We start from the raw sequence: 18,832 nt of genomic DNA, 5'->3' as shown, positions 1-18,832 counted from the left end.
GTATAAGCAGTGAGATATCACATCTCATGCTATAGGAAGGGTCTCAGGATTGGAATGGGAAGGAGTTGGATATCACATCTCATGTTATAGGAAGGATATCAGGTTTGGTATAAGCATTGAGATATCACATCTCTGCTATCGGAAGGGTCTCAGGATTGGAATGGGAAGGAGTTGGATATTCCCATCTCATGTTATAGGAAGGGTCTCAGGTTTGGTATTAGAAGCATTGAGATATCACATCTCATGCTGTATGAAGGGTCTCAGGATTGGAATGGGAAGGAGTTGGATATCACATCTCATGCTAAAGGGAGGGTCTCAGGTTTGGAAGGGGAAGGATTTGGATATCACATCTCATGTTATAGGAAGGATCACAGGTTTGGTATTAGAAGCATTGAGATATCACATCTCATGCTATCGGAAGGGTCTCAGGATTGGAATGGGAAGGAGTTGGATATCACATCTCATGCTATAGGAAGGGTCTCAGGTTTGGAAGGGGAAGGATTTGGATATCACATCTCATGTTATAGGAAGGATCACAGGTTTGGTATTAGAAGCATTGAGATATCACATCTCATGCTATAGGAAGTGTCTCAGGATTGGAATGGGAAGGACTTGGATATCACATCTCATGCTATAGGGAGGCTCTCAAGTTTGATATTAGAAGCATTGAGATATCACATCTCATGCTATAGGAAGGGTCTCAGGATTGGAATGGGAAGGAGTTGGATATCACATCTCATGCTATAGGAAGGGTCTCAGGTTTGGTATAAGCAGTGAGATATCACATCTCATGCTATAGGAAGTGTCTCAGGATTGGAATGGGAAGGAGTTGGATATCACATCTCATGTTATAGGAAGGATCTCAGGTTTGGTATAAGAATTGAGATATCACATCTCTGCTATCGGAAGGGTCTCAGGATTGGAATTTGAAGGAGTTGGATATTCCAATCTCATGTTATAGGAAGGGTCTCAGGTTTGGTATTAGAAGCATTGAGATATCACATCTCATGCTATAGGAAGGGTCTCAGGATTGGAATGGGAAGGACTTGGATATCACATCTCATGCTATAGGGAGGGTCTCAAGTTTGATATTAGAAGCATTGAGATATTACATCTCATGATATCGGAAGGGTCTCAGGATTGGAATGGGAAGGAGTTGGATATCACATCTCATGATAAAGGAAGGGTCTAAGGTTTGGAAGGGGAAGGATTTGGATATCACATCTCATGTTATAGGACGGGTCTCAGGTTTGGTATTAGAAGCATTGAGATATCAAGTCTCATGGTATAGGAAGGGGATCAGAATTGGAATGGGAAGGAGTTGGATGTCACATCTCAAGCTATAGGAAGGGTCTCAGGATTGGAATGGGAAGGACTTGGATATCACATCTCATGCTATAGGGAGGGTCTCAAGTTTGATATTAGAAGCATTGAGATATCACATCTCATGATATCGGAAGGGTCTCAGGATTGGAATGGGAAGGAGTTGGATATCACATCTCGTCATAAAGGAAGGGTCTAAGGTTTGGAAGGGGAAGGATTTGGATATCACATCTCATGTTATAGGACGGGTCTCAGGTTTGGTATTAGAAGCATTGAGATATCAAGTCTCATGGTATAGGAAGGGGCTCAGAATTGGAATGGGAAGGAGTTGGATATCAAGTCTCATGGTATAGGAAGGGGCTCAGAATTGGAATGGGAAGGAGTTGGATATCACATCTCATGCTAAAGGGAGGGTCTCAGGTTTGGAAGGGGAAGGATTTGGATATCACATCTCATGTTATAGGAAGGATCTCAGGTTTGGTATTAGAAGCATTGAGATATCACATCTCATGCTATCGGAAGGATCTCAGGTTTGGTATTAGAAGCATTGAGATATCACATCTCATGCTATCAGAAGGGTCTCAGGATTGGAAGGGGAAGGATTTGGATATCACATCTCATGTTATCGGAAGGATCTCAGGTTTGGTATTAGAAGTATTGAGATATCACAACTCATGCTATAGGAAGGGTCTCAGGATTGGAATGGGAGGGAGTTGGATATCACATCTCATGCTAAAGGAAGGGTCTCAGGTTTGGTAGAAGCACTGAGATATCACATCTCATGCTATAGGAAGGGTCTCAGGATTGGAATGGGAAGGAGTTGGATATCACATCTCATGCTATAGGAAGGGTCTCAGGTTTGGTATAAGCATTGAGATATCACATGTCATGCTATAGGAAGGGTCTCAGGATTGGAATGGGAAGGAGTTGTATATGACATCTCATGCCGTAGGAAGGGTCTCAGGTTTGGTATAAGCATTGAGATATCACATCTCATGCTATAGGAAGGGTCTCAGGATTGGAATGGGAAGGAGTTGGATATCACATCTCATGCTATAGGAAGGGTCTCAGGTTTGGTATAAGCATTGAGATATCACATCTCATGCTATAGGAAGGGTCTCAGGATTGGAATGGGAAGGAGTTGTATAGGACATCTCATGCCGTAGGAAGGGTCTCAGGTTTGATATAAGCATTGAGATATCACATCTCTGCTATCGGAAGGGTCTCAGGATTGGAATGGGAAGGAGTTGGATATCCCATCTCATGTTATAGGAAGAGTCTCAGGTTTGGTATTAGAAGCATTGAGATATCACATCTCATGCTATAGGAAGTGTCTCAGGATTGGAATGGGAAGGACTTGGATATCACATCTCATGCTATAGGGAGGCTCTCAAGTTTGATATTAGAAGCATTGAGATATCACATCTCTTGCTATAGGAAGGGTCTCAGGATTGGAATGGGAAGGAGTTGGATATCACATCTCATGCTATAGGAAGGGTCTCAGGTTTGGTATAAGCAGTGAGATATCACATCTCATGCTATAGGAAGTGTCTCAGGATTGGAATGGGAAGGAGTTGGATATCACATCTCATGTTATAGGAAGGATCTCAGGTTTGGTATAAGAATTGAGATATCACATCTCTGCTATCGGAAGGGTCTCAGGATTAGAATGGGAAGGAGTTGGATATTCCAATCTCATGTTATAGGAAGGGTCTCAGGTTTGGTATTAGAAGCATTGAGATATCACATCTCATGCTATAGGAAGGGTCTCAGCATTGGAATGGGAAGGACTTGGATATCACATCCCATGCTATAGGGAGGGTCTCAAGTTTGATATTAGAAGCATTGAGATATCACATCCCATGATATCGGAAGGGTCTCAGGATTGGAATGGGAAGGAGTTGGATATCACATCTCATGATAAAGGAAGGGTCTAAGGTTTGGAAGGGGAAGGATTTGGATATCACATCTCATGTTATAGGACGGGTCTCAGGTTTGGTATTAGAAGCATTGAGATATCAAGTCTCATGGTATAGGAAGGGGCTCAGAATTGGAATGGGAAGGAGTTGGATATCACATCTCAAGCTATAGGAAGGGTCTCAGGATTGGAATGGGAAGGACTTGGATATCACATCTCATGCTATAGGGAGTGTCTCAAGTTTGATATTAGAAGCATTGAGATATCACATCTCATGATATCGGAAGGGTCTCAGGATTGGAATGGGAAGGAGTTGGATATCACATCTCATGATAAAGGAAGGGTCTAAGGTTTGGAAGGGGAAGGATTTGGATATCACATCTCATGTTATAGGACGGGTCTCAGGTTTGGTATTAGAAGCATTGAGATATCAAGTCTCATGGTATAGGAAGGGGCTAAGAATTGGAATGGGAAGGAGTTGGATATCAAGTCTCATGGTATAGGAAGGGGCTCAGAATTGGAATGGGAAGGAGTTGGATATCACATCTCATGCTAAAGGGAGGGTCTCAGGTTTGGAAGGGGAAGGATTTGGATATAACATCTCATGTTATAGGAAGGATCTTAGGTTTGGTATTAGAAGCATTGAGATATCACATCTCAAGCTATCGGAAGGATCTCAGGTTTGGTATTAGAAGCATTGAGATATCACATCTCATGCTATCAGAAGGGTCTCAGGATTGGAAGGGGAAGGATTTGGATATCACATCTCATGTTATCGGAAGGATCTCAGGTTTGGTATTAGAAGTATTGAGATATCACATCTCATGCTATAGGAAGGGTCTCAGGATTGGAATGGGAAGGAGTTGGATATCACATCTCATGCTAAAGGAAGGGTCTCAGGTTTGGTAGAAGCATTGAGATATCACATCTCATGCTATAGGAAGGGTCTCAGGATTGGAATGGGAAGGACTTAGATATCACATATCATGCTATAGGGAGGGTCTCAGTTTTGATATTAGAAGCATTGAGATATCACATCTCATGCTATTCGAAGTGTCTCAGGATTGGAATGGGTAGGAGCTGGATATCACATCTCATGCTAAAGGAAGGGTCTCAGGTTTGGAATGGGAAGGAGTTGGATATCACATCTCATGTTATAGGAAGGGTCTCAGGTTTGGTATAAGCATTGAGATATCACATCTCTGCTATCGGAAGTGTCTCAGGATTGGAATGGGAAGGAGTTGGATATCCCATCTCATGTTATAGGACGGGTCTCAGGTTTGTTATTAGAATCATTGAGATATCATATTGCATGCTGTAGGAAGGGTCTAAGGATTGGAATGGGAAGGACTTGGATATCACATCTCATGCTATAGATAGGCTCTCAGGTTTGGAAAGGGAAGGAGTTGGATATCACATTTCATGTTAGAGGAAGGATCTCAGGTTCGGTATTAGAGGCATTGAGATATCACATCTCATGCTATAGGAAGGGTCTCAGGATTGGAATGGGAAGGAGTTGGGTATCACATCTCATGCTATAGGAAGGGTCTCAGGTTTGGTATAAGCATTGAGATTTCACATCTCATGCTATAGGAAGGGTCTCAGGATTGGAATGGGAAGGAGTTGGATATCACATCTCATGTTATAGGAAGGATCTCAGGTTTGGTATAAGCATTGAGATATCACATCTCTGCTATCGGAAGGGTCTCGGGATTGGAATGGGAAGGAGTTGGATATCCCATCTCATGTTATAGGAAGAGTCTCAGGTTTGGTATTAGAAGCATTGAGATATCACATCTCATGCTATAGGAAGTGTCTCAGGATTGGAATGGGAAGGACTTGGATATCACTACTCATGCTATAGGGAGGGTCTCAAGTTTGATATTAGAAGCATTGAGATATCACATCTCATGCTATAGGAAGGGTCTCAGGATTGGAATGGGAAGGAGTTGGATATCACATCTCATGCTATAGGAAGGGTCTCACGTTTGGTATAAGCAGTGAGATATCACATCTCATGCTATAGGAAGGGTCTCAGGATTGGAATGGGAAGGAGTTGGATATCACATCTCATGTTATAGGAAGGATATCAGGTTTGGTATAAGCATTGAGATATCACATCTCTGCTATCGGAAGGGTCTCAGGATTGGAATGGGAAGGAGTTGGATATTCCCATCTCATGTTATAGGAAGGGTCTCAGGTTTGGTATTAGAAGCATTGAGATATCACATCTCATGCTGTATGAAGGGTCTCAGGATTGGAATGGGAAGGAGTTGGATATCACATCTCATGCTAAAGGGAGGGTCTCAGGTTTGGAAGGGGAAGGATTTGGATATCACATCTCATGTTATAGGAAGGATCACAGGTTTGGTATTAGAAGCATTGAGATATCACATCTCATGCTATCGGAAGGGTCTCAGGATTGGAATGGGAAGGAGTTGGATATCACATCTCATGCTATAGGAAGGGTCTCAGGTTTGGAAGGGGAAGGATTTGGATATCACATCTCATGTTATAGGAAGGATCACAGGTTTGGTATAAGAAACATTGAGATATCACATCTCATGCTATAGGAAGTGTCTCAGGATTGGAATGGGAAGGACTTGGATATCACATCTCATGCTATAGGGAGGCTCTCAAGTTTGATATTAGAAGCATTGAGATATCACATCTCATGCTATAGGAAGGGTCTCAGGATTGGAATGGGAAGGAGTTGGATATCACATCTCATGCTATAGGAAGGGTCTCAGGTTTGGTATAAGCAGTGAGATATCACATCTCATGCTATAGGAAGTGTCTCAGGATTGGAATAGGAAGGAGTTGGATATCACATCTCATGTTATAGGAAGGATCTCAGGTTTGGTATAAGAATTGAGATATCACATCTCTGCTATCGGAAGGGTCTCAGGATTGGAATTTGAAGGAGTTGGATATTCCAATCTCATGTTATAGGAAGGGTCTCAGGTTTGGTATTAGAAGCATTGAGATATCACATCTCATGCTATAGGAAGGGTCTCAGGATTGGAATGGGAAGGACTTGGATATCACATCTCATGCTATAGGGAGGGTCTCAAGTTTGATATTAGAAGCATTGAGATATTACATCTCATGATATCGGAAGGGTCTCAGGATTGGAATGGGAAGGAGTTGGATATCACATCTCATGATAAAGGAAGGGTCTAAGGTTTGGAAGGGGAAGGATTTGGATATCACATCTCATGTTATAGGACGGGTCTCAGGTTTGGTATTAGAAGCATTGAGATATCAAGTCTCATGGTATAGGAAGGGGATCAGAATTGGAATGGGAAGGAGTTGGATGTCACATCTCAAGCTATAGGTAGGGTCTCAGGATTGGAATGGGAAGGACTTGGATATCACATCTCATGCTAGAGGGAGGGTCTCAAGTTTGATATTAGAAGCATTGAGATATCACATCTCATGATATCGGAAGGGTCTCAGGATTGGAATGGGAAGGAGTTGGATATCACATCTCATCATAAAGGAAGGGTCTAAGGTTTGGAAGGGGAAGGATTTGGATATCACATCTCATGTTATAGGACGGGTCTCAGGTTTGGTATTAGAAGCATTGAGATATCAAGTCTCATGGTATAGGAAGGGGCTCAGAATTGGAATGGGAAGGAGTTGGATATCAAGTCTCATGGTATAGGAAGGGGCTCAGAATTGGAATGGGAAGGATTTGGATATCACATCTCATGTTATAGGAAGGATCTCAGGTTTGGTATTAGAAGCATTGAGATATCACATCTCATGCTATCGGAAGGATCTCAGGTTTGGTATTAGAAGCATTGAGATATCACATCTCATGCTATCAGAAGGGTCTCAGGATTGGAAGGGGAAGGATTTGGATATCACATCTCATGTTATCGGAAGGATCTCAGGTTTGGTATTAGAAGTATTGAGATATCACAACTCATGCTATAGGAAGGGTCTCAGGATTGGAATGGGAGGGAGTTGGATATCACATCTCATGCTAAAGGAAGGGTCTCAGGTTTGGTAGAAGCATTGAGATATCACATCTCATGCTATAGGAAGGGTCTCAGGATTGGAATGGGAAGGAGTTGGATATCACATCTCATGCTATAGGAAGGGTCTCAGGTTTGGTATAAGCATTGAGATATCACATGTCATGCTATAGGAAGGGTCTCAGGATTGGAATGGGAAGGAGTTGTATATGACATCTCATGCCGTAGGAAGGGTCTCAGGTTTGGTATAAGCATTGAGATATCACATCTCATGCTATAGGAAGGGTCTCAGGATTGGAATGGGAAGGAGTTGGATATCACATCTCATGCTATAGGAAGGGTCTCAGGTTTGGTATAAGCATTGAGATATCACATCTCATGCTATAGGAAGGGTCTCAGGATTGGAATGGGAAGGAGTTGTATATGACATCTCATGCCGTAGGAAGGGTCTCAGGTTTGATATAAGCATTGAGATATCACATCTCTGCTATCGGAAGGGTCTCAGGATTGGAATGGGAAGGAGTTGGATATCCCATCTCATGTTATAGGAAGAGTCTCAGGTTTGGTATTAGAAGCATTGAGATATCACATCTCTTGCTATAGGAAGTGTCTCAGGATTGGAATGGGAAGGACTTGGATATCACATCTCATGCTATAGGGAGGCTCTCAAGTTTGATATTAGAAGCATTGAGATATCACATCTCTTGCTATAGGAAGGGTCTCAGGATTGGAATGGGAAGGAGTTGGATATCACATCTCATGCTATAGGAAGGGTCTCAGGTTTGGTATAAGCAGTGAGATATCACATCTCATGCTATAGGAAGTGTCTCAGGATTGGAATGGGAAGGAGTTGGATATCACATCTCATGTTATAGGAAGGATCTCAGGTTTGGTATAAGAATTGAGATATCACATCTCTGCTATCGGAAGGGTCTCAGGATTAGAATGGGAAGGAGTTGGATATTCCAATCTCATGTTATAGGAAGGGTCTCAGGTTTGGTATTAGAAGCATTGAGATATCACATCTCATGCTATAGGAAGGGTCTCAGGATTGGAATGGGAAGGACTTGGATATCACATCTCATGCTATAGGGAGGGTCTCAAGTTTGACATTAGAAGCATTGAGATATCACATCTCATGATATCGGAAGGGTCTCAGGATTGGAATGGGAAGGAGTTGGATATCACATCTCATGATAAAGGAAGGGTCTAAGGTTTGGAAGGGGAAGGATTTGGATATCACATCTCATGTTATAGGACGGGTCTCAGGTTTGGTATTAGAAGCATTGAGATATCAAGTCTCATGGTATAGGAAGGGGCTCAGAATTGGAATGGGAAGGAGTTGGATATCACATCTCAAGCTATAGGAAGGGTCTCAGGATTGGAATGGGAAGGACTTGGATATCACATCTCATGCTATAGGGAGTGTCTCAAGTTTGATATTAGAAGCATTGAGATATCACATCTCATGATATCGGAAGGGTCTCAGGATTGGAATGGGAAGGAGTTGGATATCACATCTCATGATAAAGGAAGGGTCTAAGGTTTGGAAGGGGAAGGATTTGGATATCACATCTCATGTTATAGGACGGGTCTCAGGTTTGGTATTAGAAGCATTGAGATATCAAGTCTCATGGTATAGGAAGGGGCTAAGAATTGGAATGGGAAGGAGTTGGATATCAAGTCTCATGGTATAGGAAGGGGCTCAGAATTGGAATGGGAAGGAGTTGGATATCACATCTCATGCTAAAGGGAGGGTCTCAGGTTTGGAAGGGGAAGGATTTGGATATAACATCTCATGTTATAGGAAGGATCTCAGGTTTGGTATTAGAAGCATTGAGATATCACATCTCAAGCTATCGGAAGGATCTCAGGTTTGGTATTAGAAGCATTGAGATATCACATCTCATGCTATCAGAAGGGTCTCAGGATTGGAAGGGGAAGGATTTGGATATCACATCTCATGTTATCGGAAGGATCTCAGGTTTGGTATTTTAAGTATTGAGATATCACATCTCATGCTATAGGAAGGGTCTCAGGATTGGAATGGGAAGGAGTTGGATATCACATCTCATGCTAAAGGAAGGGTCTCAGGTTTGGTAGAAGCATTGAGATATCACATCTCATGCTATAGGAAGGGTTTCAGGATTGGAATGGGAAGGACTTAGATATCACATATCATGCTATAGGGAGGGTCTCAGTTTTGATATTAGAAGCATTGAGATATCACATCTCATGCTATTCGAAGTGTCTCAGGATTGGAATGGGAAGGAGCTGGATATCACATCTCATGCTAAAGGAAGGGTCTCAGGTTTGGAATGGGAAGGAGTTGGATATCACATCTCATGTTATAGGTAGGGTCTCAGGTTTGGTATAAGCATTGAGATATCACATCTCTGCTATCGGAAGTGTCTCAGGATTGGAATGGGAAGGAGTTGGATATCCCATCTCATGTTATAGGACGGGTCTCAGGTTTGTTATTAGAATCATTGAGATATCATATTGCATGCTGTAGGAAGGGTCTAAGGATTGGAATGGGAAGGACTTGGATATCACATCTCATGCTATAGATAGGCTCTCAGGTTTGGAAAGGGAAGGAGTTGGATATCACATTTCATGTTAGAGGAAGGATCTCAGGTTCGGTATTAGAGGCATTGAGATATCACATCTCATGCTATAGGAAGGGTCTCAGGATTGGAATGGGAAGGAGTTGGGTATCACATCTCATGCTATAGGAAGGGTCTCAGGTTTGGTATAAGCATTGAGATTTCACATCTCATGCTATAGGAAGGGTCTCAGGATTGGAATGGGAAGGAGTTGGATATCACATCTCATGTTATAGGAAGGATCTCAGGTTTGGTATAAGCATTGAGATATCACATCTCTGCTATCGGAAGGGTCTCGGGATTGGAATGGGAAGGAGTTGGATATCCCATATCATGTTATCGGAAGAGTCTCAGGTTTGGTATTAGAAGCATTGAGATATCACATCTCATGCTATAGGAAGTGTCTCAGGATTGGAATGGGAAGGACTTGGATATCACTACTCATGCTATAGGGAGGGTCTCAAGTTTGATATTAGAAGCATTGAGATATCACATCTCATGCTATAGGAAGGGTCTCAGGATTGGAATGGGAAGGAGTTGGATATCACATCTCATGTTATAGGAAGGGTCTCAGGTTTGGTATAAGCATTGAGATATCACATCTCTGCTATCGGAAGTGTCTCAGGATTGGAATGGGAAGGAGTTGGATATCCCATCTCATGTTATAGGACGGGTCTCAGGTTTGTTATTAGAATCATTGAGATATCATATTGCATGCTGTAGGAAGGGTCTAATGATTGGAATGGGAAGGACTTGGATATCACATCTCATGCTATAGATAGGCTCTCAGGTTTGGAAAGGGAAGGAGTTGGATATCACATTTCATGTTAGAGGAAGGATCTCAGGTTCGGTATTAGAGGCCTTGAGATATCACATCTCATGCTATAGGAAGGGTCTCAGGATTGGAATGGGAAGGAGTTGGGTATCACATCTCATGCTATAGGAAGGGTCTCAGGTTTGGTATAAGCATTGAGATTTCACATCTCATGCTATAGGAAGGGTCTCAGGATTGGAATGGGAAGGAGTTGGATATCACATCTCATGCTATAGGAAGGGTCTCACGTTTGGTATAAGCAGTGAGATATCACATCTCATGCTATAGGAAGGGTCTCAGGATTGGAATGGGAAGGAGTTGGATATCACATCTCATGTTATAGGAAGGATATCAGGTTTGGTATAAGCATTGAGATATCACATCTCTGCTATCGGAAGGGTCTCAGGATTGGAATGGGAAGGAGTTGGATACATCCCATCTCATGTTATAGGAAGGGTCTCAGGTTTGGTATTAGAAGCATTGAGATATCACATCTCATGCTGTATGAAGGGTCTCAGGATTGGAATGGGAAGGAGTTGGATATCACATCTCATGCTAAAGGGAGGGTCTCAGGTTTGGAAGGGGAAGGATTTGGATATCACATCTCATGTTATAGGAAGGATCACAGGTTTGGTATTAGAAGCATTGAGATATCACATCTCATGCTATCGGAAGGGTCTCAGGATTGGAATGGGAAGGAGTTGGATATCACATCTCATGCTATAGGAAGGGTCTCAGGTTTGGAACGGGAAGGAGTTGGATATCACATCTCATGTTATAGGAAGAGTCTCAGGTTTGGTATAAGCATTGAGATATCACATCTCTGCTATCGGAGGTGTCTCAGGATTGGGATGGGAAGGAGTTGGATATTACATCTCATGCTATAGGAAGGGTATCAGGTATGGAACGGGAAGGAGTTGGATATCCCATCTCATGTTATAGGACGGGTCTCAGGTTTGGTATTAGAAGCATTGAGATATCACATCGCATGCTGTAGGAAGGATCTCAGGTTTGGAATGGGAAGGAATTGGATATCACATCTCATGTCATAGGAAGTATCTCAGGTTTGGTATTAGAAGCATTGAGATATCACATCTCATGCTATAGGAATGGTCTCAGGATTGGAATGGGTAGGAGTTGGATATTACATTCTTGCTATAGGAAGGGTCTCATGTTTGGAATGGGAAGGAGTTGGATATCACATATGCTATAGGAAGGGTCTCAGGTTTGGAACGGGAAGGAGTTGGATATCACATCTCATGTTATAGGAAGGGTCTCAGGTTTGGTATAAGCATTGAGATATCACATCTCTGCTATCGGAGGTGGCTCAGGATTGGAATGGGAAGGAGTTGGATATCCCATCTCATGTTATAGGACGGGTATCTGGTTTGGTATTAGAATCATTGAGATATCACATCGCATGCTGTAGGAAGGGTCTAAGGATTGGAATGGGATGGACTTGGATATCACATCTCATGCTATAGGTAGGCTCTCAGGTTTGGTATAAGCATTGAGATATCACATCTCATGCTATAGGAAGGGTCTCAGGATTGGAATGGGAAGGAGTTGGGTATCACATCTCATGCTATAGGAAGGGTCTCAGGTTTGGTATAAGCATTGAGATTTCACATCTCATGCTATAGGAAGGGTCTCAGGATTGGAATGGGAAGGAGTTGGATATCACATCTCATGCTATAGGAAGGGTCTCACGTTTGGTATAAGCAGTGAGATATCACATCTCATGCTATAGGGAGGGTCTCAGGATTGGAATGGGAAGTAGTTGGATATCACATCTCATGTTATAGGAAGGATATCAGGTTTGGTATAAGCATTGAGATATCACATCTCTGCTATCGGAAGGGTCTCAGGATTGGAATGGGAAGGAGTTGGATATTCCCATCTCATGTTATAGGAAGGGTCTCAGGTTTGGTATTAGAAGCATTGAGATATCACATCTCATGCTGTATGAAGGGTCTCAGGATTGGAATGGGAAGGAGTTGGATATCACATCTCATGCTAAAGGGAGGGTCTCAGGTTTGGAAGGGGAAGGATTTGGATATCACATCTCATGTTATAGGAAGGATCACAGGTTTGGTATTAGAAGCATTGAGATATCACATCTCATGCTATCGGAAGGGTCTCAGGATTGGAATGGGAAGGAGTTGGATATCACATCTCATGCTATAGGAAGGGTCTCAGGTTTGGAACGGGAAGGAGTTGGATATCACATCTCATGTTATAGGAAGAGTCTCAGGTTTGGTATAAGCATTGAGATATCACATCTCTGCTATCGGAGGTGTCTCAGGATTGGGATGGGAAGGAGTTGGATATTACATCTCATGCTATAGGAAGGGTATCAGGTATGGAACGGGAAGGAGTTGGATATCCCATCTCATGTTATAGGACGGGTCTCAGGTTTGGTATTAGAAGCATTGAGATATCACATCGCATGCTGTAGGAAGGATCTCAGGTTTGGAATGGGAAGGAATTGGATATCACATCTCATGTCATAGGAAGTATCTCAGGTTTGGTATTAGAAGCATTGAGATATCACATCTCATGCTATAGGAATGGTCTCAGGATTGGAATGGGTAGGAGTTGGATATTACATTCTTGCTATAGGAAGGGTCTCATGTTTGGAATGGGAAGGAGTTGGATATCACATATGCTATAGGAAGGGTCTCAGGTTTGGAACGGGAAGGAGTTGGATATCACATCTCATGTTATAGGAAGGGTCTCAGGTTTGGTATAAGCATTGAGAAATCACATCTCTGCTATCGGAGGTGGCTCAGGATTGGAATGGGAAGGAGTTGGATATCCCATCTCATGTTATAGGACGGGTCTCTGGTTTGGTATTAGAATCATTGAGATATCACATCGCATGCTGTAGGAAGGGTCTAAGGATTGGAATGGGATGGACTTGGATATAACATCTCATGCTATAGGTAGGCTCTCAGGTTTGGTATAAGCATTGAGATATCACATCTCATGCTATAGGAAGGGTCTCAGGATTGGAATGGGAAGGAGTTGGGTATCACATCTCATGCTATAGGAAGGGTCTCAGGTTTGGTATAAGCATTGAGATTTCACATCTCATGCTATAGGAAGGGTCTCAGGATTGGAATGGGAAGGAGTTGGATATCACATCTCATGCTATATGAAGGGTCTCACGTTTGGTATAAGCAGTGAGATATCACATCTCATGCTATAGGAAGGGTCTCAGGATTGGAATGGGAAGTAGTTGGATATCACATCTCACGTTATAGGAAGGATATCAGGTTTGGTATAAGCATTGAGATATCACATCTCTGCTATCGGAAGGGTCTCAGGATTGGAATGGGAAGGAGTTGGATATTCCCATCTCATGTTATAGGAAGGGTCTCAGGTTTGGTATTAGAAGCATTGAGATATCACATCTCATGCTGTATGAAGGGTCTCAGGATTGGAATGGGAAGGAGTTGGATATCACATCTCATGCTAAAGGGAGGGTCTCAGGTTTGGAAGGGGAAGGATTTGGATATCACATCTCATGTTATAGGAAGGATCACAGGTTTGGTATTAGAAGCATTGAGATATCACATCTCATGCTATCGGAAGGGTCTCAGGATTGGAATGGGAAGGAGTTGGATATCACATCTCATGCTATAGGAAGGGTCTCAGGTTTGGAACGGGAAGGAGTTGGATATCACATCTCATGTTATAGGAAGAGTCTCAGGTTTGGTATAAGCATTGAGATATCACATCTCTGCTATCGGAGGTGTCTCAGGATTGGGATGGGAAGGAGTTGGATATTACATCTCATGCTATAGGAAGGGTATCAGGTATGGAACGGGAAGGAGTTGGATATCCCATCTCATGTTATAGGACGGGTCTCAGGTTTGGTATTAGAAGCATTGAGATATCACATCGCATGCTGTAGGAAGGATCTCAGGTTTGGAATGGGAAGGAATTGGATATCACATCTCATGTCATAGGAAGTATCTCAGGTTTGGTATTAGAAGCATTGAGATATCACATCTCATGCTATAGGAATGGTCTCAGGATTGGAATGGGTAGGAGTTGGATATTACATTCTTGCTATAGGAAGGGTCTCATGTTTGGAATGGGAAGGAGTTGGATATCACATATGCTATAGGAAGGGTCTCAGGTTTGGAACGGGAAGGAGTTGGATATCACATCTCATGTTATAGGAAGGGTCTCAGGTTTGGTATAAGCATTGAGATATCACATCTCTGCTATCGGAGGTGGCTCAGGATTGGAATGGGAAGGAGTTGGATATCCCATCTCATTTTATAGGACGGGTCTCTGGTTTGGTATTAGAATCATTGAGATATCACATCGCATGCTGTAGGAAGGGTCTAAGGATTGGAATGGGATGGACTTGGATATCACATCTCATGCTATAGGTAGGCTCTCAGGTTTGGTATAAGCATTGAGATATCACATCTCATGCTATAGGAAGGGTCTCGGGATTGGAATGGAAAGGATTTGGATATCACATCTCATGCTATAGGAAGGGTCTCAGGTTTGGTATAAGCATGGAGATATCACTTCTCATGCTATAGGAAGTGTCTCAGGATTGGAATGGGAAGGAGTTGGATATCACATCTCATGTTATAGGAAGGATCTCAGGTTTGGTATTAGAAGCATTGAGACATCACATCTCATGCTATAGGAAGGGTCTCAGGATTGGAATGGGAAGGAGTTGGATATCACATCTCATGCTAAAGGGAGGGTCTCAGGTTTGGAAGGGGAAGGATTTGGATATTACATCTTGTGTTATAGGAATGATCTCAGGTTTGGTATTAGAAGCATTGAGATATCACATCTCATGCTATCGGAAGGATCTCAGGATTGGAATGGGAAGGAGTTCGATATCACATCTCATGCTATAGGAAGGGTCTCAGGATTGGAATGGGAAGGAGTTTTATATGACATCTCATGCCATAGGAAGGATCTCAGTTTTGGTTTTAGAAGCATTGAGACATCACATCTCATGTTATAGGAAGGGTCTCAGGATTGGAATGGGAAGGAGTTGGATATCACATCTCATGCTATAGGAAGGGTCTCAGGTTTGGTATAAGCATTGAGATATCACATCTCATGCTATAGGAAGGGTCTCAGGATTGGAATGGGAAGGAGTTGTATATGACATCTCATGCCACAGGAAGGGTCTCAGGTTTGGTATAAGCATTGAGATATCACATCTCTGCTATCGGAAGGGTCTCAGGATTGCAATGGGAAGGAGTTGGATATCCCATCTTATGTTATAGGAAGGGTCTCAGGTTTGGTATTAGAAGCATTGAGATATCACATCTCATGCTATAGGAAGGGTCTCAGGATTGGAATGGGAAGGACTTGGATATCACATCTCATGCTATAGGGAGGGTCTCACGTTTGGAAAGGGAAGGAGTTGGATATCACATTTCATGTTAGAGGTAGGATCTCAGGTTTGTTATTAGAGGCATTGAGATATCACATCTCATGCTATCAGAAGGGTCTCAGGATTGGAATGGGAAGGAGTTGGATATCACATCTCATGCTAAAGGGAGGGTCTCAGGAATGGAAGGGGAAGGATTTGGATATCACATCTCATGTTATAGGAAGGATCTCAGGTTTGGTATTAGAAGCATTGAGATATCACATCTCATGCTAAAGGGAGGGTCTCGGGTTTGGAAGGGAAAGGATTTGGATATCACATCTCTTGTTATAGGAAGGATCACAGGTTTGGTATTAGAAGCATTGAGATATCACATCTCATGCTATCGGAAGGGTCTCAGGATTGGAATGGGAAGAAGTTGGATATCACATCTCATGCTATAGGAAGGGTCTCAGGTTTGGAACGGGAAGGAGTTGGATATCACATCTCATGTTATAGGAAGAGTCTCAGGTTTGGTATAAGCATTGAGATATCACATCTCTGCTATCGGAGGTGTCTCAGGATTGGGATAGGAAGGAATTGGATATCACATCTCATGCTATAGGAAGGGTATCAGTTTTGGAACATGAAGGATTTGGATATCACATCTCATGTTATTGGACCGGTCTCAGGTTTGGTATTAGAAGCATTGAGATATCAAGTCTCATGGTATAGGACGGGAGTTTGATATCACATCTCATGCCATGGTATGGGTCTCAGGTTTTGTAGAAGCATTGGCATATCACATCTCATGCTATCGGAAGGGTATCAGGATTGGATTTGGAAGGAGTTGGATATCCCATCTCATGCTATAGGAAGGGTCTCAGGATTGGAATGGGAAGGACTTGGATATCACATCTCATGCTGTAGGAAGGCTCTCAGGTTTGGAAAGGGAAGGAGTTGGATATCACATTTCATGTTAGAGGTAGGATCTCAGGTTTGGTATTAGAGACATTGAGATATCACACCTCATGCTATCAGAAGTGTTAGGAAAGATTTCGTAATTGTAGGTAATTTTCCTTCCATGTGGCAACCCCTAAACTTTTTGCTGTTGTTTTTCACCTTGTTCTTGACTTTGCCAGAGAAGTGCAGCCTTCTGCTGCACTCCTCTGGGCTTTCGCTCCTTTTCTCATCGGGAAACTGACATGCCCTTAAGACAGTCAGTACCGGGGAACGCTGTTTCCCGTAGTTTCTTTTATCATGTTGCGGCTTTAGTGCAACATGACACAAGAGGGCACTGTAAGCTAAGTTACAGCTCTCTTGGGTCTCTAGCCTTCTACGGGCCCTAGATACTCGTTTAGGATTGTATCTGATCGGTGCAAGTAATTCAGGGACGGGAATGGTGGCAGCGATCGTTTTCTTGTGTTTTGAGCTCCTTTTGGCGTTCTAAGCGCATTTCTCGCGCTTAACCCAAAATGGTGGCCTGGCTCCCAAAATGGCCAGACCACGAGGCTCCTTTGTCCTGTCCGCTGACCGTCTTGCTCCCTTCACCTTTCCCAGGTCGAGCCGACCCGGGGCCTTCCTTATTTGGGCATGTACTTTCCCGCGAAACACGGATGCTTTTGCGGGCTTCTACATGTCGTGTGTGTGCCTCCAGGATGTGGGCTGGGATGTCTGGTCCCAATACACATCCTGGGTGCCAGAGAGTCTAGGGTGGTGTGAATGCCTGGGACCACCGTGGTCCGTGATTGGTCCACGAATGGTGTGAGTGTTGATGAGCGGATCTCCCATCGGGTCCCCTCCGTTTTGGCGCGAAGGGAACCGTGGATAAGAGGGGGCTGGAAACACCACTACCATGTCGATCTCCTGAGTTCTCACGAACGAAGGAATACAGGAGCCAAGTATCCTGCAACCAAGAGGCTGGACCGAGGAATCGCTGGTGACCCGCTGAAGGACTCCTCCTTTGCACTGCTGTCGTCCTGTGAAACCCTTTCCTCCTTTGATCGAACCAGAAGGCCTGTACTGGTGCTTCGACCTTTGGAATAGCAGGAACAGCTATTCTCGGCAACTTCATCATCTCCTGCCAGTAAGCCTTCGGAAGCGTCTCTGGGCCATCCAGTTGACTGACCAGCTTACACGGGAGTCCTGCTCTGTAACCGCCGCCAGGTTGTGTAGTATCTCGAGTCCTTGTCACTCTCCCACGCTTCGTACTCTTGGCGTTCCCAGGTCTGAAGGGAGGAGTGGACATTTGGCTCAGATACACACGGCCGCTCCGTTGCCCTGCTGCGGCAACAAACTGTGCAGGTTTCTTCGATTGGGACGTCTTTTTGCTCTACACGACGACGAGGCGTTCCCTGCTCTTCTGAACCTGCCAGCTGCTGAAACTGACGCGGAGAAGCCTGGGTCTGCTTGCATCGGGGACCGGTGAGTAGCATAGCTAGGATCTGGTCGCCCTCCTGCAGGAGCCCATTGCTTTTCCCCGCTGTGTAAAACAGCACCCTTGTCCGTACTCGCGCTCTGCTTCTGCCCACTGTGGAGGCTGCGCTTGAGTCGCGGAACTTGTTCTTCTTCTTTCGTGCACTAAACTGAACTGCCTGACTTCCTTCAAAGAGCTTCTCCTTTTGCCCGTTGGCACCAGCGCGTGCAGGTACTTTGAGCACAAGGCTCCACTCTTCGCAGGGCTCGGACTTCCATCTAGTTAGGTGCCTCTGAAGGCGAACTGAGTCTAAGCATTATATCACACTGCCTGTTTTCCTTCCCTTTTAGGTGGACTACACATTTCGTGCCTATAACGCTTGCGACTGTCGTATTTGTATATATATTGTGTGG

The sequence above is a fragment of the Ambystoma mexicanum genome, chromosome 10 (assembly GCF_040938575.1).
Source record: "Ambystoma mexicanum isolate Mex_15411 chromosome 10, UKY_AmexF1_1, whole genome shotgun sequence".
In the NCBI taxonomy this organism is placed as follows: Eukaryota; Metazoa; Chordata; class Amphibia; order Caudata; family Ambystomatidae; genus Ambystoma; species Ambystoma mexicanum.
Note: the sequence above shows the minus strand (reverse complement) of the source record.